Source organism: Canis lupus, chromosome 11, assembly GCF_048164855.1.
Source record: "Canis lupus baileyi chromosome 11, mCanLup2.hap1, whole genome shotgun sequence".
Taxonomy (NCBI): domain Eukaryota; kingdom Metazoa; phylum Chordata; class Mammalia; order Carnivora; family Canidae; genus Canis; species Canis lupus.
The window spans coordinates 4426156-4450224 of record NC_132848.1 but is presented as its reverse complement, the minus strand read 5'-3'; the positions used below and the strand labels follow the sequence as shown (position 1 = coordinate 4450224).

Below are 24069 nucleotides of genomic sequence, written 5' to 3'. Positions count from 1 at the left end.
GGTTTAGCACCTGCCTTCAGCCCAAGGTGTGATCCTGGAGTCCCGGGATCGAGTCCCACGTCGGGCTCCCTGCATGGAACCTGCTTCTCCCTCTGCCTGTGTCTCTGCCTCTCTCTCTCTCTCTCTCTCTCTCATAAATAAATAAAATCTTAAAAAAAAAAAAAAAGAAAAGAAAAGCATTAGGGGTGAGTGGGCTCTTCTAGGGGCCTGGTCTGACTGAGGTTCTCTCAATAGGCCTCTGCAGTGTGGAAAGCAGCCCGTGAAGGTGAGAAGGGCTACTGAAAGAAGGAACACTGGTAAGACAGGAGTCTTCTCTTCATTCTCCATCTAGGGAAATCAAAACCGTCCTGCCCAAGTAGGCTGTTGGAGTTGGTTATTGAGCAGACATGACTGCCAGTTAACCCATGAGTTGGACTTCTGCAATGAGAGGCTCCTCACCTTCTTCCCTATCCTTGGAATGCACATTCCACTTGCCTTCCCTGTTCCCGGAAGCTGCCCCAAGGATGTAGCCTTGAGATAGAATTGAGTGTTGAAACCATTTGGTTGGTATATATGTGAGTGACCTCAGTTAAGGTTTCCATACAAACTTTCAAGATTCTGGCGGGCAAATGCTAAGATCTGTTGATCTTGCAGTCACCAAAACAAGCCTCATATGTAAGTTCCCTTGCTTGTTAAACGTGCCATCTGTCAATCTGGAATGGCCTCCATCTTTCATCCATCTCTCCCTGTCATTTGTGTTGGGGGCCTGCCTGGTTTCAGATGACACCCAGGAAGCGTCTGGGGAGGTTGCAAACACTGGGATTGGCCTCATAATCATCTAGTCTGTGTGTAGGATGGAAAATTAGTGGATAAAAGAGGATAGGAAACAAAATTGGCCATTTACTAATAATTTTTGCAGTTGGATAGTAAGTACATTGAGATTTGTTTCACAGTTTTCCTTTTGTTTTGTTTTGTTTTTGCATGCCTGAAAATGTCCATAATAAAAAAAAGCAACAAAATAAAGCCAAACATTCTCTTCTAATAAATCACTAAGAACTGAGGGTGAGAATTCTTATATTTTATCTGAATTCCTGGTCACCAGCACGTTCCCCCCCAGAGAGCAGTACTCAGTATATAGAGATTGATTGAATGAATGTTGGAGGGTTAAAGGTCAGAAACAGAATCAATAAACAGAGATACCAAGGAAAAGAAATGCACACAAGTGTGCACCTACGCACTTGCACACACACACACACATACACAGGCAAGCACGCACTGGGACCTATGATAAACAATGATGAAAAACACAGGTCCTGCCCTCATGCTGCTGCTACGTATCTTTTTCTCTTGATCTCATCAACCACTTGCCCACGTGAGTAGATTTGGAGCTGAGAGCAGCATCTGTGGGGAGACAAAAAGCAGTTGGATGAAAGGGCTCTAGGAATGAAATCATCTAGTTAGGCTTCTGCTTACAGGCTAAGAAAAGATTGGAATTCACACCTGACTTAGCTCCCAGTCCTATATTTTGTTCATTAGACTTTCCTTCCTCTATTGAACATTGATTAAGCCCTTCGATCGATTACCTCCTGCATCACTTCAGGCCTTACTGGCAGATGAGATGCATAATTCAGGGACAGGACAATAGGCTGGCCAGGGAGCCTGCAATATTGACATGGACTCAAAAATTGTGATAGAAAGTGTGTCTACCTAAGGGTTTATCTGAAAGAGCTGCTCTAAGAGTTTACTCATTTAACATTTGTGAAGGTTTTTAAACATAAGGGGAATTTAAGTTTAGAGCCTTGTCTTTACCAGCCCAAGTGTGTTACAGGTTTATGATTTGTTTGTTTGTTTTGGTGTGCTTTGGAAACAGGGTTGTTCTTGATGCTTTATTTATATCTCTGCTCTTTTATACTAGAGAACAATAATAAAACATCTTTCTCCATAAAAATTAGTGTGAAATTAAGGGAATAGCTCCACAGTGAGGGCATTAGTTTCCAGGTGAAAATAAAAATGAATGGCCTCAGATATTAGCATATTGAAAAAAGCTGTGGAGGGTAGAGGGAGATTAGGGATTGCTCAGAGGAAGATGGAGGGTTGCCTTTATCTTGCAAATACGTTCTGTATCTCTGATGGGGATACTTTAGAGGAATAAGATAAATTGTATTTATAGGGCATAATACAAATAAGAGTACCAAACAATACTTGTAACAAAATATGTAGAAGAGAGACAAAGAATAGGAGCCACTATTTATTTAAGTATCTTTCTATGTTCCAGGCTCTGCTAAGTGCTTGCCTGCATCTCATTTAATCCTCAGGAGAATTCTATGAGTTGATCTGATATTATTTCTATTTTACCATTGAAAGTTTCTTTGGCAGTGTTTAGTATCTGTCTCAAAACAACACATAGTAGGTGGTAAGATTTGGAATTCAACCCTAGGCAACAGTATTCCAGAGTTCATGTGTAACTATTATACATTCCTGGCTCTGGTATTCTAGGGTATGTTGGTAAGGAGACCAGAGACAGAGGAATCAGCTTGAAAGGAAAAGTCTAATAGCATTAACAGAGGAGCAGTTAGGAGCAGGAGGGGTTTGGATACCTTCTGGTCTGGCAAGTGAACCAGGCAGCTGCCAGGACAACAAGCTCTACCCAGATCCAATGAAGAGCATGCCTTAGTCCTTCTGGAGACTAAGCAAGGGCTAAAGCCAAAAGCAGTTCAGAACTATGGTGAGGAAGTGGAGCAGAGCCCAGAAAAAGAATCTAAAGACTTGTGGGATGTTGTACCAGATGTTAATGAAATATTTTTAATGTTGAAAATCCATTCAGTCTTCTACGTTCAATATGCAATAACATCTGTGATTTACCTCAACTTTAGAGAGTTCAATTCAACCAACTTAACAGGTGTCTCTAAATGCAAAACATTGTCTTAGGTATAACAGAGTTATATAGACTTCACCCCCCAAAAATGGTACTTCCAAACTCGATAAGAAACCAGAAATGTATATAAAATAACTTCAGCACAGGACAAAAATGTGGTACATTATATAGCAGACATTCAAAGTTTAGAAAGGAGAGGGAAGGGGAAGAAGAAAACATTAAATCCTCCTCGGGAAGTCTGGGGAGGGTGGCAATTTAAGCTGAGACATAAAGAATGTGTAGAACTTCCATAGGCATTAAGCAAGAGAAGGTATTCTAAGCAAAGGGAATAGCTTGAGCAATGGCTGAGCATTAGTTGACAGAAGGCCACATATGAGAAATGATGAGGGGATGATTGTGACTGATGACAGGTGAATGGAGAAATGCACTGAGAATTAAACATGAAAAAAAGAGAAAGGTCAAATTGTGAAGAGCTCTAAATGTCAGGCAGAGTTTGGTAATCTTAATCAATAGCAGGCTTTCCAATAAGCTGAAATAAAGGTAGCTCCAAGAGCCAAGACTCTGCAATGCAAGATTCCGACAGATGCAGTTACCAGGCAAAGGTTACTGAGCCTCCAATGCCACCATGAGGTCTGAGAATAAGTCTTCCTAAGCATCCATGCAGCCCCTCAGAATACTGACCAACTCGTCTTCCCACTGCATCTAACGGACCTGACAGGGGATGGACCCTGGCAGGACCCAAGTTCTACTCTCCACAAAGGAAATGTGACCCTGAATGACCTATTTGGAGACCCAGACTGCACGCCTGAACATCTCTGTAACATCTCTGGCTTTTGGCTCACCCAGGCCTGGAGGTATCCAAGCCAACTCAGTGCCACCCAGACTTTCTCAACTGAGATACTTCTTCCAGTAATAAAACATTTTCCTCACATTCACTGATCCCCCACTCTGAATTTCATCTCCTAGGCAGTGAATATCTCCATGTTATCTCTTTCCTTATATGTATCTAATTAAGTCATAATCTGCTTTGTCTCTCATAATGCTATGGTTTCTACTTCTTGGCACATTTGTCTCTCAGTATCAGCAATATTCTTATAGTGTCTGCATCTTTGCCAGAGTTAGAAATAACCTTGAGAGTGGTGGCCAAGAAGAAACTCCTAAAGTATGCAGTAATATAGAGTTTAGAATCCTGAGACATTCTTGTCAGGTTCCAAGAGAATCTGGGCATCATAGAGGAATCTAGGAGATAGAGTGTACCTGACCTAGACACTGGATAGGGAGTAGTAAAATTTGGCTGGCTTTCAAAGCTCTGTGAGTTCACGTCACCTGAGGTCGTGACATAAGAGCTAGAAAGCTCTATGCCAGGGGGAGGGATGGATCATACACCCCCAGGAGGACACAAAAAGGAGTCAAAGGATTAGAGTCAGAGGATAGTTTGTTGAGGTCACAGAGAGGAAGCATCAGGCTCTTGTCAAAGCCCAGGGCATCATTTTGTACAAAGAGGTACCTCATGAAAAAGACAGACAGCCTCAGAGATGCTTGGCAATCACTCACATGGATCACACAGATCTGAAGAAAATATCTGAGAAGGACATCAAGCCAGAAGCCAGCCCTCTCCAGTACCTCTCCAGTGCCTGGCATATACAAACCTCTCAACAAAGAATTACTGTATAAATTGATGGTGTTCATGGACCTTCTGTTGGATAAGCCCTCTCATCAAAACTCACATGAGGCTTATCCCCCTAACTCTTCCCATCCCCATCTTCACTGCCATTTAAATGCCCCTAAGATGAAGGGGAAAGGCAGCATTTCTATGAAGGAAGGATATTGGGGATTATCTGTCAGTTAAAATGCCTAGAACATGAGGTAAGACTTGAGTTAAGTTGTGGCAAAAGTGTCAGGAAAATTAGACCATTACTTGGACTGACCTGTAGTGTCAGAGTCTTTACATCAAAACCAGGCAACTTTCTGAGTAGCAATAACTAATACAAATAGCTTTCTTAGCAGGTGAGTTCCTCAGGAGATTTTAGAATCTCCTCATTCTGGTCTGATTTTCCAGGTACCAGTAACCACTGGACATCTGTGCCTGAAAAGCAGACATTTCATCACTCCACCTGTACTAACCTCCTCACGCTGATGTTACAAATCATCACAGATTTGGAGGCTTACAACAATAGAAATTTATTCCCTCACAGCTCTACAGTCCAGATGTTCAGAATCAAGATTTCAGAAGGCGCATGCTCCTTCTGAAGGCTCAAGGGGAGAATCTTTTCTCTTCTTTTCCCCACATTTGGTGATTCCTGGCCTTCCTTGACTTGTGGCCATGTACCTCCAATCTCTACCTCCATCTTCAAATGGCCTCCTTCCTTACCTGTAGCTCTGTGTCCTCTCCTCTCTTCAAATAACAGAATTTAGGGCCCATCCTAAATCTAGGAGGATTTCATATGAAGAACCTGAACTAATTACATCTGCAAAGGTCTGATTTTCAAATCAAGTTGCACTCTGAGGTTCCAAGTGGATACAAACTTTGAGAGGTCATGACTCAAATTACTATACCACCAAATTCAACTATGAATAAAGCTTGAACTTGTTCACTACCTAGCTTATTTGGAACCAAGGTACATTTTTCTCACTAATTTTTAGTCAGTAATGACTGGCATCTTACTTAGTTCAGGCTTATTAAAGATTGGGGAACTATAAATCCAAAATCAGGGAGGTTGCCAGCATAGGTTCTGGTGAAAACTCTCTCTGAATTCTAGAATGGTTTTCTGGTTATATTCTTATACGGTAGAGAGGGCAAGAGAGAGGTTTCTAGGGTCTTTTTCTTAAGGAACTAATCTCATTCATGAGGGCTCCACCTTTTGGATTTACCACCTCCCAAAGTCCCTACCTCCTAATACTATCACATTGGGGGTTAGAATTTCAACATATGGATTTGGAGGGGGATGCAAACATTCAGTCCATAATAATGGGTCAAAAAGGAAAACAGAAACCAAATAAGTATAAACCATTGTGGCTTCACAGTGGAGTCTTTCTCTCTTCATTCATATTTAATAAGACTTGATGAAAAGTTGCTCGTTGGAGGATGGATGGAAGACACAATGGCATTTAAATTCTTCAGCCCCTGGGCAGGTCTGTGCTTTTTTTCCAGGCAACCCTGAGCCAAATAGACTTTGCCGGGAATAAGATTATTCTTCAAAAAGTCTTCTCCACTTAGATAGGAAAGCTCTTTAACACACATGTCACAAGCAAACCTCATTCTCTAGTTAGGTCTACAGAAACTTTAATTTTTATAAAATCAAGTTAATGTTTTTGGTCTTACATCTTATATTGTTAAGGGCAAAGATCTTTATTAACGTGTTATTAAAATAATATTTTTATGACATTAAGAAAGGACAGAGGAAATATTTTTGGGGAGTTTTATGTCAAACAACATTTCTGCCCAGTTGAACATGAATCTCTTCTAATAACACTAGGCTTCTGCATTACTAGGATAATTTAAGGATTTTTTCAACAGAACATGTCATGGACCAAGTTGACAGAGACATGACAGATTTGGAAAAGGTATTTGCAATGTCTGAAGTTGACAGGGATTCCTGCAATCAACAAGGAAAAGACAGGAACTCCAACTGAGAATAAGCAAAGAAAACAATTTAGGGAAGATGAAACACAAAAAGTCAACATATGAAAAGAAACAGTAAAAATGTATTAGTTTTTAAAATGTAAGTAAAAAAGCAATAATGGGATACCACTTTATATCCACTGGACCAGCAAAAAGTAGAGATCTGGATAATGCCAAGCTGGCAAGAACACAAAACGTAGGAGATTTCATAACTGCTGGGAGGAAGGCAGACTAGGAAGTCATTCTACAGAGAAAGTGGCTGCAGTTAAGTAAAACAATTTTGCACATATGCCTCCTTAATCCCACTCCTGGGTATATATGCTCTGAAAAATCATCTACATCAGTAGAGTGATAGGTACCAGCACGTTTGCCCCAATACCACTTTTGGAGTGGGAAATCATAGGCCATCTGGATATTCAACACCTGAAGAGTAAGTAGATCACGTTACAGATGGGCCCCATGGAGGACCACACAGCACTAAAGGTTATGGGTTGGAAATTCACCCAGCTACCCAGTAGATCATAGTATTCACAGAAAAAAAAGTTAAAACAATAATAGAAGATCTGTAACCCAATACCATATAATTAATACACACAATATAATAACTCATATTTTACAAAATATAGAAGCAAAAGGTCACAAAAAACATGAACATGGTTATAAATTGAAGAGCAAGTGGAGGATAGGAATAGGCAATGGGGATAAAAAGAAAACAACCACATTAAAAGGTTACTTTCTCTTATGGAAGAATCTAATATAGAGAACCTTAGAAGCTAGAAATTTTTACATTGGAGCATTTTGAAAATCCAGCCAGAAAGGACATTGAAATGGAAGAAAAAAAGTGCAGTCTTGTTCCTTTCATGTTGACTATAATACAAATCAACTCAGACCAGTAAGCACTGACATCCTCAATGTTTCTGAAAATCAAAGTAAAAAGAGCCATTTCTTCCTATTTTCTCACTTATTTAACCATTATTAAGTCTTCATTATGTGTAAGGTGCCATGGAGGATACTTCTTTTCAGGCCTGCGCTGTGTAGAGACTATACACTTTCGAAGAAACCCAAAAGCTGCCTGACCCCCTCATCTTCTGCAAGGTCAGAAGCTTGGGCCCTGAAACTTGTGCCAAAGGCAGAAATCTGAAGAATAAACTACATGAATAGCTTTCCTTTTCCTTGCTTCCCCAGCAAAGCTCCATATTTTATATTACCTAAAAGTCTCTCAGAAATCTCATAAAATCTCCTGACCTCCTAAAACAGCAGAATTTTTTCTCCATGGTACTAGAAGAACAAGGATCTTATATTTTCTAGGATACAGGAAGTTAAGGAAGCCACCCAACCAGTCCTTCCCTTTCCCCTTTTCCAAAATTCATCTTAATAATAAGAAAAACTTGTTAAGAAAACAGGTGTATGTCAGGATCTAACAGAAAGGGTCACAAAGAACTCTTGAGACTAGAAAGGAAGACAGTAGGGTATGCCCCCACCTCAAAGTGTGCCAAACCTGCTGATAAATTTTTACCTATTTAAGAGTTGATGAAACTTCTAACTGAAGAAAGAGAATCCAATTTGTGCTTAAATCTTCTCAGTAAGCCCTACTCAGTCCACCCCATTTAATGGAGTTCATTATCTGTTGTTCAGTTCTATGTAGAATTCCTCTTCCCATCGAGAAACAGAAATTGAGTGTAGTAATTAGAATTGAGAGCTGAGTTAGGAAATATAGATATATCCTTAAAATGAAATATGTTACTGGGCTGGTCGGTGGTACATGAATTATTCAAAATGTAAAAATGAATATCATATAGGTTGGCCCCAAAAAGCACATGTAGGATTAATTTTAGGAATGGATATTTGAGGCCAAATTCAAAACTCTTCCTAATTCCCTCAACAGAAATTTAGTTCTCTATAAGAACCCTATCCTTGATAAATTATGTTTTGTGTGCCTCCCTAGATTTCCAATTATATATATCTTTATAATCTTCAGTAGGAAACTGAAGGATACAGATAGAGTTCCCTCCCTTCTTCTAGTTTTAGGTCATGACTTTGGAAGAAAAAGGTAGCAGTTGGAAAGGAAGAACTAACCTTGAAATAGGGTCAGAGATGAGGACTTGGCCTTGTGGACCTGGCATATAAGAATGAAGCTCTCAAGGTCAGATTCTTGAGTAACCTCTATTCAGAGAGGGCAGGAGGAGGAAAAGGAGGCACAGAGAAAGAGCCCCAAGAGATGTGCAAGAAGAATTAGAAGAGTATATCATTCCAGGTGTCAAGGCATGTCAAGGAGCAGGAAGTCAAAGGCTCAGAGAGGTATCAGAGGATGAAAAATAAAATTACACTGATTTCAGCAGCTTAGAGGTCACTTTAAGAGAGTAGCTTCTATAAAGTAAGTAGCAAGGGCTAAAGGGACCAAGATAAAGTGCACAGTAGGAAGTTGATCAGTCATGACTGCTAATAACTGTCATTTCATTTCTTGGAAGTAGAGGGATAATGATTATTATAATAATAACCACCACTTACTGAGTACTTGCTACAAGCCAATAACTATGCTGAGTATTTTATACCTATTATATGTTCATTAATTCTACAAATATCTATTAAGGACCTCTATAAAACTCATCCCAGTTCCATACACTTCCATCAACACTATGGCCAAATCAGTCTAAATTCCCTCTTCTCTTGCCCCAACTACTTCTATCTACAACAGCAAACAAAATGCTTAAATCCAATTAGAGCTAATTTTTTAAAAAAATTTTTAAACCTTCCATGACTTTCAATTTCACTTGCATAAAATTCAAAGTTCTCCAAAGCTTGTGTGCTCTGGCCCTCACATTTATCTCCAAATCCATATCCTATTCATCTTCTTTTTGTTCCTCATGCTCTAGCCACATTCATTTAATGTACCGAATTCATTCCCAAAGGTAAAAAAGTTAGAAGGTAAATAAACAGAGATGGAATGCATGAATGGTACTAGGAGGCCACAGTCCAGAATGATAGGATGTTTTTTAGTCATTCAATCATCTAAGATAGTACTGAAGCATGATGGGTAAAAAGTCAGCTCCTGATCTTGAGTATTCTGGATTCAAATCTTGGCTTGACTACTCACTGGCCATCTGATGTGGATAACCTACTTAATCTCTCTAAGCGTGTTTCCTCATCAATAAAATGGATCAAATAATAGAACCACTATTGAGAAAATAATCTCTCTTATGTTACTGAGAATATCCAATGAAAAATGCAAGTAAAGCACTCTGTATATATGCCTTGCTATAGATATTAGCTATTATTCTGCACTCGATAAATACTGGGCACAGTTCTAGACCGCATGCCAAATTCCAAGAAAATGATATTTGCCCTCTTGAAGCTTTCATTGTATACTTTTAAGGTGGGGAAGGTTTGTTTTGTTTTTTTTTTTTTTTTTTTTGTATTTTTAAATACTGTGTACAATAGAAAAAAGAAAACAAGTTCGTGATCAGCTCCCTGATATAGGAAGATGTACAATGTTCATAGATGTGAGAAAAAAATGCTGAACTCCGTTTTATTTGTCAAGAAGCATATTCTATTTTCAAAGAACAGAAAACTGATTGAGAGGATTATTTGATGTTCAAGACCCAGTCATCTTTTGAAGACTTTATGACAAGCACAGAGTGTAAAGATGACCAAGAAAAAAGAGCTCCGCTTCAAGAAACTCACAATCTGAGGATGAAGCTAACTTGACCAATAGAGAGAGATTATTGCATTTTCACCACTCCTTCCTTCTTTCCTTCCTTCATATGAAAAATACCCGGAGGTACGGCAACTGCAAACTCAATTCAAGATAGGAGTAGACCAAGCTACCTGAGACATGTCAGGGTGGCTTGTACAAAACAGGCACAGAACAAATGTTTTGAATGAGCAATACTTAAAAAGGTAAATGTACCATTAAACTGCAACAGAAGTATTACAGCATGAGTACAAGGAAAGTAATAATTCCACAAGGGTCTGCATTAGTCTGTTACATCTGAAATATCATATCCAGTCTTGTACAATAGGTTAAAAGATAAAGCTGTGCTGTTTTGCTTTTCAGATTATAAAAGTAATATATTCCCATTATTTTTTTTAAAATGGGAAAGTATAGAAAAGCTTAAGATAGAATGCTGAAACTGTTTACTGGTAACCACTATAAATTATTTCCAGGTACTACACTTTTTAACTTCATTACTTCAATTCATATTTATTGAGTACTTACAATACGCCTATGATTCTAACAGGAATCATGTTAGAAACCAGTGACATAGTGGTAAACAAGAGGCATAGTCCTTGACCTCAGGGAACAGGGGCGTGGGAGAGACAAATCTGTGACCTGGCAGTTTTATCAGTAACAGAATGCCCAAGACAATCACAGGTGTGGAAATCATGTTATTTGAGAAATAAGATAGATGAAGGAAGTAACTGTTTCATTGGCAGAAGAGAAAACTAAAGAGAAATCCCATAACCATCCTCAAATACTAAAAGGAACAAATCAATAAGCAGGACTAGGTTTGATTATAGTATATAATCAAGACAAAATCAAGATAATGTATGGGGATCCCTGGGTGGCGTAGCGGTTTGGCGCCTGCCTTTGGCCCAGGGCGCGATCCTGGAGACCCGGAATCGAATCCCACGTCAGGCTCCCGGTGCAGGGAGCCTGCTTCTCCGTCTGCCTATGTCTCTCTGCCTCTCTCTCTCTCTCTGTGTGTGACTATCATAAATAAATAAAAATTAAAAAAAAAAAAGATAATGTATGGAAGTTGCAAAAAGATAAATTTGGCTCAGTATAAGAAATTATTTTCTAGTGATTGGAGTGGACCAAACTTGTTAGAGGCTTTTTTTAGCAGTGGTGAATTCTCCACTCCGGAAGTGGCAAGGCTGGATGTCCATCATTAGGAATGCTAGAAGGAAAGTTCATGCAAAAGAGTGATCGGACCTTTGTCTTCTTTTAGGAAAGAAAAACTCAGAAGTAAAGCATTAATGACTTACATAAAAGCAATCGAAATCTCAGACACTTTGGGAAATAACACTAGATAGAGTAACCCTGGTTTTGCTTGCTTGGTTTATCTCAGGGTATGAAGACATTCTTTTTCTTACCCTGAGACATGAAGTACAAGGTAAGATTATATTCTGATTTCAAATTCTGAGATTCTACAGTGATATGATGGCACTAGGGTTACCAAATTATAGTGCTTTATGTGAGTAAACCTGGGGTCAACCTAGAAGATGACCTAAGGTTGGGATGGACAATACATTGGGACACCCAGGTGGCTCAGTCAGTTAAGCAACAACAGACTCTTAGTTTCAGCTCAGGTCATGATCTCAGGATTGCAAGATTGAGCCCTATGTGAGGCTCTGCCCTGAGCATGGAGTTTGCTTGAGATTCTCTCTCTCCCTCTCACTCTGTTTCTGCTCCCCCACCCTCACCCCTGCTCACACTCTCTTGCCCACTTGCTCTCTTAAAAAAAAAAAAAAAAAAAAAAAAGATGGGCAATATATAAATTGTTGGAATGTAGGCACTATGTCTCTAGTGGCTGAAGCCATTTCGAGGGCATAAGACAATAAGCATAGAGAAAAGGCCAAAAGATTTTCACTAACTGCTGATCAATACTGAGATCCACCTACCAGTGAAATAAGACTCAAGGAGCAGGATGTATTTTTGAGATGATAATCTATATTTTGTCCTCTCTAATCTTTCTTCCATCCCCATTTCTAACAGGTAATAGACTTGCATCTCGTTACCATAGGAGATTCACAGAAGAGAAAACAAAAGTCCCTTGAAGTCATCTATTCTTTCTGTTTTTAGAAAAGCCCCAGACCATGGAAGAGATTGTCCAGGTGAACAGAAGGGAGAGGAAAGAAGAGACAGGTCGAGGGAGAAAATAGTGAGCTTACCTCAAAGCAGACAGGACATGAAGGCTGATGGGTCACTAGATTCCCTTTATGGAAATGGCAAAACACTAAGGAAAAACCACACAGTTCACTGACTCCTGAGCAGCAAATTCCTAAAATCCCAAGGATACTTGGTGTAGGAGCGATGTCTGAACCTGAGGGAAACCACATGGTGTGAGATCACAGTGCCCGGTTAGTAATCGACAGTGCCCTGGCGTCTGGCTATATTTAGAACTGCAAGTCATTGGCGCATCCCCAGGGTGGATGTGAGGTTGGGGAGCTCAGTAGAAGAAGGATTTAGCACCAGATTTAAACTGATGCATAGAAAAATTTAAATACACAATTTCTTGCATACCTGAGTCTGTGGACCAACACATCAGGACTCCACCCATCCTGGCTGATTTACCTGTTTTAGTTTCAACATCTCACAAACTGCTTCCTTGATATGAAACATGCATGGCCTCTTTCCTCACACAACTCTAGCTTACATTGGCTTGCCTCAAATTGGTATTTCTTAAATTTTTGGAGGTGAAAGCCTTCACATATACAATAAAAAATGCTCTCAAAATCCACATACAAAATATTTCAACCAATTTCAGGGGTACATACATCCCTGAAGCACATCTTCCAGAGGTCTTGAACCTCCTTTTTAAGCATGTCTGTCTCTCTATCTCCGGTACTCTTAAACCTCTCTTTCTCTCTCTCTCTCTGCATATGTTTCACTCCCTGTTGGTTACAAATTCAATGCATCTTTATGCTTACTATCTCCATATGAGCAACATCTGGGGTGAGCAATGTCTAGGTTGCCCACTGTAGCTGACTCTGCTTTTCAAATAGATAAGAAATCTACCTAACATCGGCTATTGCATGGCAATCCTAACACAAGGCTACAAATTCTTGAACATTCCTCACATCAAGGGGTGAAGTCTATGCTTCCTGTCCTTGAATTTCAGCAGGCTTGTGATCACCTTAATCAATAAAGTACACAGGAAGTAACGCTCTGTGACTTCTGAAGCCAAGTCATAAAATGCAGCATCTGCCTTTTGCTGCTGGAACATCTGCTCTCGCAGTCCCAAACTGCCATGTAAGTTGTACAACTACCCTGAGGTCACCATGCTCTGAGGAAGCTCCAGCCACATGGAGAGCCACGTGTATTTATTCTGGTTGAGAGTTCCAGCTAAGCCCAACATTTGAGGCGCCCCAGCCCAGGCACCAGATATGTATGAAGAAGTCTCTGGTTGATTCCAGCCGTCAGCTAGTCAAGTCACTCCCCGCCCCCCATTGTTCGAGCCTTCCCAACTGAGTCTCAGACACCTAAAAGCAGAGACAAACCATCTCCCCTAAATCCTGTCTGAATTCCTGACCCAAGAGTCGATGAGCATAATAAAACAGTTGTGTTTTGACACCACAAAATTTGGGGTCATTTGTTATGCAGCAGTGGATAACCGAAACACTGGCCGGCTGTGACAGAGACTGGAAGACAGCAGACTAACACGACAATATAAACAGACATGTCCTGAGCATGATCTCAAAAAGCCAGCCAGATTTTAAGTTGGGAAGAAGGTAAGATGAGCTGAGACTGTAAATTTTTTAAAGCAATATATGATGAGAAATGAGAAATTAGAGTCCCCATGTTAAGCACAGTGTGGGTCAATTATGAGGCTAATTGCATGCCAATAAGGCAATAGGGAATTGGAGGGAGATTGTGCCCTGGGACAAGAGTTATTGGATGAAAGGAAGAGAAACATTGTGTGGAAAAAGGAGCTAAAGATCTCAAAAGGTTTCAGTGTTTAGGAACTTTGCCAGCAGCTTCTAACCTTGTGAAGGTTAACTTTCTAAATATCGCTGTGCAACTTAAGGGATGAAACTCAAGTTAAATTGGTCTGCTTTTGTTAACACGTTCATGATGATTCTTTAGGTCTAGCAACTCCCTACCCCCCGATGTAGATCAAATTTTGTCAAAAAAGGAATCCTGCAATTATAGTTGCAGGTATTTTGAGGCTTGTCAAAATTATGCTGGCATAAGCACAGACTTACAATGAACAATCATAGAGAAAGATATTGCAAAGGAAAGTTTATAATGTCATTCTGCTCATGGTGGCAAGTTTTTTTCACTTTTTCACTGTAGCCTTCTTTTCTTTTTCTTAGGAAATCACTTTAGTTCTCCACAATTCTCCAAGTGACAGTATTATCAATGTTTTTTGCCTACTGGGGAAGGGTCTAGGGGTGACATTTCTCATTGTTGCTTTGAATCAACTAAGAAGTTTCACATTTTATAAGTTCAGTGGGATTCAGATAAGGTCCAAAAAGAGATGTTTATATTTCCAGGACAGTTTATTTCCCATAAAATGATAGGATATATTCTTAGCTCAACTATAATATAGTTTTCCATCTCACCCTTGCTTTGACTCAAAAAACTCAATTATCACAATGTTTGATATGGGTCTGGGTCAGCTCTGTAGTTACCATTGGACTCTAGTAGATTCCTCAAATTCTGATCATCCAAAGGATAGAGTTAAAGCTTATTTCTTATGTTATCACTTTAAAAATATATCACATACTTGGCTAGAGGATGGGAAAAGATGGTAAGGACAGGCATTAAAATGACCATGGCTCCCCCTATTTTAGGGTGCACTCATTCCTTCCAATTCTTTTACATCGTATTAAAATCCACTCTATTTATTAACTGTTCCTGGAAATGGATCTCATTAAATTAGGGTTGTCAAATACAGTACAAATGTTGACACTAAAAAATTTATTGTTTATCTGAAATCAAATTTAACTAGGCATCCTCTATGTTTATTTTCTAATAACCCTACGTGTAGTATTACTGGGAGAACTGTTCTCCCTTCTTAGGAACTCGTCTCAGCCCTGCTGGGAATTTGACACTAGTACTATTACCGCAGAGCTATAGCTGAAGACCAAACAAGTACAGTCTATATTACACATGTACAAAATGTTTAGTGTCTGGGTTTCAAAGACAGTGGTGTTTTCTGAACTGCCTTGGTGTTTATCTCCTCCCATATGCACGCGTGTGCATGCACACACACACACACACACACACACACACACAGGTAATAAGCACATGTTCGTCTCGCTTTCCTCCAACAAGATGGAGCAGATCATGCAAGCGAGAAGAAAACTTCTGTGTCCCAGCACCAGAGCCCTGCTGCAACCACCAACCAGACTCCGCAAGGCTGCCCCACATTAGCTGCCTTACTGAATGATTCTACTTGATGGACCACAGTATCATGTAATTGAACATCTCCATAAATAACATCTGGATTATTCTGAAACTTAAAAATGGAACAATTTGTGTTATGGCAAGATTTCAAATCTTCCCTCACTACAGTTTTTTCCACACTGGGTAGAGAATACCTCCCATCCCTGCTGGATCATCTTCACCTGGTTAGTCTACCAAAGGCCCAGGCTGCTGGCTCAGGCCAACCTCTTTGATTAGTACTTCTCTGTATTACACTCTTGCTGCAGTTAGAAGAAGAAAGAATTAACAGCCCTCTAGTCTAAACCTCGTATTTTACAAATGGGCCTGCTGAAGCCTGAAGGGGACATGGTACACTCAGGTCACAAAGGTAAGTAGTTGCCAATACTGGACAAGGTCCCCAGTCTTCCAACCATGCATTATTCCTTCCAATACCTGTGCCTCCCTCTGCAACTCAGCTTTATCAACTAAAACAGAGTTGATCAAGTCCAATCCTAGAAAAATGATTCTTGCTGTGCAGTCTTATAAGAAATTGCTTTAGGAAGCAGATTATTACAGTTGACTCTTGAACGACATGGGTTTGAACTACATGGACCCGCTCATATGCAGTGCTTTTTCCAATGAATACAGACAGTACTATTAATGTATGTTCTCTTCCTTATTATATCCTTAATAACATTTTCTTTATTTTAGCTTATTTGTTGTAAGAATACAGTCTATAATACACATAACACAAAATATGTATTAATCAACTATTTATGTTATTGGTAAGGCATCTGGTCAACAGTAGGGTATTAGTAATTAAGTTTTTGGGAAGTCAAAGTTATGTATGGGTTTTCTACTGCAAAGGGAATTGTTCAAGGGCCAATTGTAATTTGCCCATTTATTGGAAAGAACCACCTCCCTTGTGGGATAAATCATACTTTTCATCTATACCAAGAGTTGATAAACTTTTTTGGTAAAGAGTCACATAGTAAATGCTTTAGGATTTGTAGCCATATGGTTTCTGTATTGCCACTTCCAATACAATGTGTTGGCAATCCCTTTCTAACCAAAGTATTTAATTAATGGCTACTTAGGATCTCCTTATGTGGCAGTCACAGAGATGCCCCACAAAAATCTCCCTATATAAGAACCTGTTATGAGAAACATATCTTATTAAAAGCTTCCAACTCCAACACTTTTGCGTCTACCCAGAGGCAGCATTTGCACCAAGACCACCTTTTCTTAGGGCTATTCTCAGGCAGTAACTAAACATGATGAGGGTACCATAATGGGCCATTCCCTCATAATATTACTTGAAAACAAGAATCAGTAAATGTTTTTCTCTAAAGAGTCAAGTAATAAATATTTTTAATTTTTCCAGCCATAAACTCTGTTGCAACACCTCAAATCTGCCATTTTATTATGAAATTAGCCATAAATTATATTTAAAAGAATGAGTGCAACTCTATTCCAATAAAACTTTATTTACAAAACCTGGAGGCAGGCTGGATTTGTCCCATGAGCCATAGTTTGCCAATCCCTACTCTAAGGGGTAGGGAGGACTTAGCTCAGGGACTCTTCACTGACCTGCTCAGAATGTCTCAGACCTGTGATACTGCGGGACCTCTTCCTACCCAGTCTTTCCATCTTTCTCTCCTTTCAAGGGTGTCAGTCCTGTCTACTCCTACTCTCCCTGCCTCCTCCTCCTTGTTCTTCCTTTATTCTTCATGGGCATTTCAGCCAATGAGATTTCTTGCACATCAATCCCCTGTTGGTATCTTCTACTCCGAAAACACAACTGGCATTCCTTTGTGTTTATTTCAAATCTGATTGGCTGCCAGCGGATTCTGTGTAAATGATGAATAAAATGAGACATGAGACATGAAGTACAAATTGCAACATTGGTCTCATTCAAGAGAAAAAAATTAACTAAAAATAAAGTGATATACTCAAGTCAAATATACTGTAAGGTGGAAAAGAGGGACAAAGTATGATATAATGGAAATCACAGTGGACCAGCCTCAGAAGATCTGAAATAAGCTCTCCCTTTGCCATTTTCTGGTCCAAAAAACGTCAACTCTTTAAACTCAGGAATGGGTTAATCCTGCTTTGCCTACCTCAAAGGACTGTTGAGAGAACTATGAGTAAGTGTGCTCGTGGCATGCAAGACACTGTATTTGGCACCACATTTAAATAATTGCACCTCTTTTTATCCCCAGTCAGATCCACAGCATTTCATTGAGAAGTTGAATTGTTGATTTTAGAGGAAATACAAGATCATTCCATGTAAAAGGATGGCAAAGCTTATGCATAATTCAAATAAGTTGGTCTGGCTATCGTCCTTATTTGAGGTATGGAGGTAATGTAGCCTACACTGCAAGTTTAACTCCCTCACTGACCAACTGATTGTGAACTAAGGACAAATGAGGCATTGCTCAACTATGTCAGTAGCCCCTTTTCCAAAGAGAACAAACTGTCACCGTTACAGGATTAAATATTCAAAATATTTATCCTGTTTACACTGGACTAGGAGTATTGTCTTCTAATTCCAAACACATTCCCGCCACTGCCAGGATCAGGTCACAGATCTCTCTTACTGACCCTTCAGACTGAAATGGATTGGTATTCACTCCCCAGGTATGAAAGGAGGCAAGAGAAATAACTGAAAATCTTCTCAGGTTTGTATTTTATTAGAACAGGGAGGCACAGAAGACAACAACCAGAGCAGTTCCGTACCTGTGTGAGCTTCAAAAGTCAACACTGGTGTATTGGGCAAGCTACATAAAATAACTCTTTTGTCAAGAGAATGGACTGAGAATAACAAGCCCAAGAACTCAAAGTGCAAAAAGGATCATGTAAAAGGAGAAAGACAAAGGCTTTTAAGAATGTTTATTGAATTGTGAGACATTAGCGTAAACTCGAGGAAAAAGACTTTAAGTTTACTTATTCGTTCACTCAAAAACATTTGCTGAGAGCCTCCTATGCCCAAATACTGCTCTAGGTACAAGGATTTGAGGGTAACTAAAACAGACAAGAGTCTGCTTACATTTCATAAGACAATATCCCAAAAAAGCAACACATATTTCAAAATCACTTTCAGAGGATGATAAAGGTAAAACGGGGCATAGAGAGGGGAGACATGACATTTGAGCCCAGGCACAACAGATTCAAAGGAACCAGCCACAGGATAACTGGGGGGAAGTGTTTATAAATAGAGAAAATGGCATGTGCAGGCTCCCAGAGGCAGAGACATGCTCAGACCATACCAGGAACACAGAGAAGAACAATGTGTCTGGAGTTTAGTGAACCAGGGGGAAGTCATGTGAAATAAGGTCACAGAGGCAGGCAGAGGCCAGATCAGTGCCTCCAGACCATGATAAAGAGCTCAGATTTTATTCCAAGTGAAATGGGAAGCCGTTGGAGGCTTTTAATCACCAGATTAATAAATAGAGACAAGTAGATCAAGCATGACTCCTTAAAGATGCAGACCTTGTCTTGCTCACCTCTTTCCTTGGGGACCTGGTCAGTGCTTAACACATAGTGTCTTCTCATTAATGCTCATTGCACTGAATTGAGAAAAACAATTTATGTCCAACCTGTACTGATCCTTACATATTCTGAGGCCCCTGAGGGGTATACTTGTTTCTTACTTTTTTTTTTTTTTTTTTTGTCATTTTCAGTGACTGGAAAAATATCTGGTGTTGGACTTTTCAGAAATATTTGTGAATGAATGGATGAAGCACATTCATTGAAATTGGATGTGGATGAAATTCTTGTGAAAGGCAAAGTTGCTAGGCAGATAGACTCCATCTTGAGGAGGACTGTTACTTTTAGATTGTGCTCTAGCCAACAAAACATTTTTGAGAGTGAAAGAGAGCTGCTATTAATGATTATGTTGGGATAATAGGTATGAACTGGGACTATCTTGGGTGCCTGGAACACATGGTTGCCCTGAATTTAGTTTTTATTCAATCTTTCCACACCATCAACTCTATCCACTGTTCATTGGTTCCATATTCGCCATGAACACTTCTGATGACTAACTTTTTATTGACATTGTTTTAAAAATCAAACTACCATTGAGATCAGGTGTCCATTCAGAGATTAACATGTGCATTCAAAATGTAGATTGAGGAAAGCGGGGCAAGATGGCGGAAGAGTAGGGTCCCCAAGTCACCTGTCCCCACAAACTTACCTAGATAATTTTCAAATCATCCTGAAAACCTATGAATTCGGCCTGAGATTTAAAGAGAGAACAGCTGGAATGCTACAGTGAGAAGAGTTTGTGCTTCTATCAAGTACTACTTGTTTTTGGCCACTCTGCACTGAACAAAATGATTAGAAGGAAGAACTCACCTCAAAAGAAAGAATCAGAAACAGTCCTCTCTCCCACAGAGTTACAAACTTTGGATTACAATTCAATGTCAGAAAACCAATTCAGAAGTACAGTTATAAAGCTACTGGTGGCTCTAGAAAAAAGCATAAAGGATTCAAGAGACTTCATGATGGCAGAATTTAAATATTGTGAAAATGTCAATGATACCCAGAGCAATGTACACATTTAATGCAATCCCTATCAAAATACCATGGACTTTCTTCAGAGAGTTGGAACAAATCATCGTAAGATTTGTGTGGAATCAGAAAAGACCCCGAATAGCCAGGGGAATATTAAAAAAGAAAACCAGAGCCGGGGGCATCACAATGCCAGATTTCAGGTTGTACTACAAAGCTGTGGTCATCAAGGCAGTGTGGCACTGGCACAAAAACAGACACATAGATCAATGAACAGAAGAGAGAATCCAGAAGTGGACCCTCAGCTTTATGGTCAACTAATATTCAACAAAGCAGGAAAGACTATCCACTGGAAGAAAAAAAAAAAAAAAAACAGTCTCTTCAATAAATGGTGCTGGGAAAATTGGACAGCCACATGCAGAAGAATGAAACTAGACCACTCTCATACACCAGACACAAAGATAAACTCAAAATAGATGAAAGATATAAATGTGAGACAAGATTCTATCAAAATCCTAGAGGAGAACACAGGCAACACCCTTTTTGAACTTGCCCACAGCAACTTCTTGCAAGATACATCTATGAAGGCAAGGGAAACCAAAGCAAAACTGAATTATTGGGACTTCATCAAGATAAAATCTTCTACACAGCAAAGGAAACAGTCAAAAAAACTAAAAGACAACCTACAGAATGGGAGAAGATATTTGCAAATGACGTATCAGATAAAGGGCTAGTTTCCAAGATCTATAAAGAACTTATTAAACTCAACAGCAAAAGAAACAAACAATCCAATCATGAAATGGGCAAAAGACATGAAGAGAAATCTCACACAGGAAGACATAGACATGGCCAACAAGCACATGAGAAAATGCTCTGCATCACTTGCCATCAGGGAAATACAAATCCAAACAACAATGAGATCTCACCTCACACCAGTGAGAATGGGGGAAATTAACAAGACTGGAAACAACAAATGTTGGAGAAGATGTGGAGAAAGGAGAGCCCTCCTGCACGGTAGGTGGGAACAGTGGGTGTGAACTAGTGCAGCCACTCTGGAAAACTGTGTGGAGGTTCCTCAAAGAGGTAAAAATAGATCTGCCCTACAACCCAGGAATTACACTGCTGGGGATTTACCCCAAAGATACAGATGCAGTGAAACACCAGGGCACCTGCACCCCGATGTTTCTAGCAGCAATGTCCACAATAGCCAAACTCTGGAAGGAGCCTCGGTGTCCATCGACAGGTGAATGGATAAAGAAGCTGTGGTCTATGTATACAATGGAATATTCCTCAGCCATTAGAAATGACGAATACCCACTATTTACTTTGACATGGAGGGACCTGGAGGGTATTATGCTGAATGAAATAAGTCAATCGGAAAAGGACAAACATTATATGGTCTCATTTATTTGGGGAATATAAAAATTAGTGAAAGGGAATAAAGGGAAAGGAGAGAAAATGAGTGAAAATATCAGCGAGGATGACAAAACATGAGAGACACCTAACTCTGGGAAACGAACAAGGGGTAGTGGAAGGGGAAGTGGGCGGGGGGGTTGGGGGTGACCGGGTGATGGGCAATGAGGGGGACACTTGGCAGGATGAGCACTGGGTCTTATGCTATATGTTGGCAAATTGAACTCCAATAAAAAAAATTTTTAATGTAGATTGATTTTGATTCTTCCATTGAGAAATCAGGATGGTAATTTTTCCCCAAAGCTATTATTTGTTAATATATTGACCCGATCATACAGTCAAGATTAGAAAATCATGGCATACTGTTCTTTATAAAGCTTTTATTTCACAATTATTATCAACCTTTGGAATCAAATTGTCTGTCTGATTTTTTGGATTTTCTCCTTTTTTAAATAAACCTCTGACCTATCATTTTCAGCAATGTATTGTTGCTTGTGGTTTGTTTGTTTATTTTCACTTTGACAAGCCAGAGGTATAATATAGCACTTTACTACACTTTGCTTTCAAACATGAGTGATTTTCCTACAGTTTTGTCAGTCGCAGGAATGAGAAAGTAGCTTTGTTTAAACAAGTTCTCTAATAGAGTAATCCTGGTAGGCTGGATCTCTATAATCATATTCATTTGTTTAAGTTTACTTCTCAGCTGATTTGCCAAAAAAGCCTTGGCTTGTCAGAACAGAACCTGAACAGAAGGGAAAACTATAAAACGGAAAAATAAAATGATAGACTTGAAGTTTCCTATTTGAGTTTGCAGTTTCCTCTATATTATTCTGAAAATTGACATGGATCAAAGCACAGCCTGAGGAATGAGGGAAGCAAGAGTATGCCCCCTTGACACAGCCTCTCAAAGGTGTGTTAAATTGAATTCTAATGTTGTAAGTTCGGCTCCCTGCATTAATGTCTGTGACTCCCCAGTGGAGCTTGGAAAAGGCCATAGTTGTCCTCTACTTACACACAGCAGGAGAAGCTTACTAATTCTATTAGTCCTACAGAAATAGAAACCCACCACCTCCTAAAAGTCATCCCTTTTCTGCCCTAAACATGCCAAGAGTGATCCCGCATGAGGACAGCTACAACAGCTGATCCCTTCACCTGAAACATCCTTCCCCCAAATCTTCACATGACTATCTCCCTCTCTTCATTCAGCAGAGATGTCATCTCTGTAGAGTAGCTTTTTTGCAACACTAATCCCACTCATTACTCTGGTTTTCTTTTTCCAGTAGCATGTGTCCAATCATTTATATGTCACTGCCTTCATTGTCTGCTCCACACATTTACACGCTTCCAACTAAGTTCTCTGAAGGCAGGAAACTCTTCTGTCTTGTTCACCTTCATAACCTCAATATCTGGAATGCTGCCTGGCACAGAGTAGTGCACAGTAAAATTTACATAAACGATAAACGAACGTTTTTTAGGGTCAACAATTTGAGACCTTCTGCAGTAGGCATCCCGGATCCCTCCCTTCTGGAGCACCCACTCACTGCCACCATCACTCCAACATGAATCACCAACTGCCTTGGATAATAAGCTAGCTAGTTTCCTGTGTCCTTCTCCTGCCTCTAAACAACTAACCTGTGGGCACCTCAGGGACATAGGCGATGTCTGATCCTCTAATGTCTCATTTAGCCTAAATGTTTACATAACAATTTCCCTTTCTATATTGTGAGTGTTGTGTAGACACAAACCACTTCTGATTCATCTGTGTAGGCCCCGCATTCAACAAGAGTCAATCACATTAGAAGTGCTAAAGCAGGGCAGCCCTGGTGGTGCAGCGGTTTAGCGCCGCCTGCAGCCTAGGGTGTGATCCTGGAGACCCGGGATCAAGTCCCACGTCGGGCTCCCTGCATGGAGCCTGCTTCTCCCTCTGCCTGTGTCTCTGCCTCTCTCTCTAGCTGTGTCTCTATGAATAACTAAATAAAATCTTTAAAAAAAAAAAAAAAAAAAAAAAGAAGTGCTAAAGGATTTGTTGAACCACATTTTCCCAACCAGGAGCTCATTATGGTGAATATTAATGCTTCCAAAAGAAATATTTTTATCTCATTCCAAAATAATCCACTATCTTTCTTCCAACTTTACTGAGATATAATTGACATATAGCATTGTATAAGTTTAAGGCATACAATATGTTGATTTGATTCACTTATATTTGGAATTTGATTACACCACAGTGTTAGGTAATGAAACTCGAAAAGAGGCATTATGCAATACAAAACAAACAAAAAAAAGGTATTTTTTCCTTGAAAGGTTCTAAAGTTAAAAAGGAGTTCAATAAAAGTGCGTTTTAATGGCACCCTTATCTAAGGAATGACTGAAGTCCTTTAATTCCCTGATGGATACCCAAAACGAGTTCAATGTTCTCAATTGGCAGGTTGTCTCTGATATGCCCCTTGCATTTTCCCCACCAATGGAGTTCTGTGCTTACTATTGACAATAGTCCAATGTATTTGTTTTGCCAGTTCTTTGTTATTGTAATTGTCAATTTAATTAAAGATTTGGTAAATATATGAAATACGA

General features: G+C 39.6%; 1 long non-coding RNA gene across 1 annotated transcript in view; it reads right to left on the bottom strand.

Annotated features, from left to right (window-relative positions):
• Positions 1-12545, bottom strand: part of LOC140642437 (uncharacterized) — a 59168-nt gene extending 46623 nt beyond the window's left edge. Inside the window, exon 1 of the long non-coding RNA XR_012038860.1 lies at positions 12369-12545. This is a non-coding gene — a long non-coding RNA (uncharacterized lncRNA). The remainder of the gene's footprint in view (positions 1-12368) is intronic.
• Between the last annotated feature and the right edge of the window lie 11524 nt (positions 12546-24069).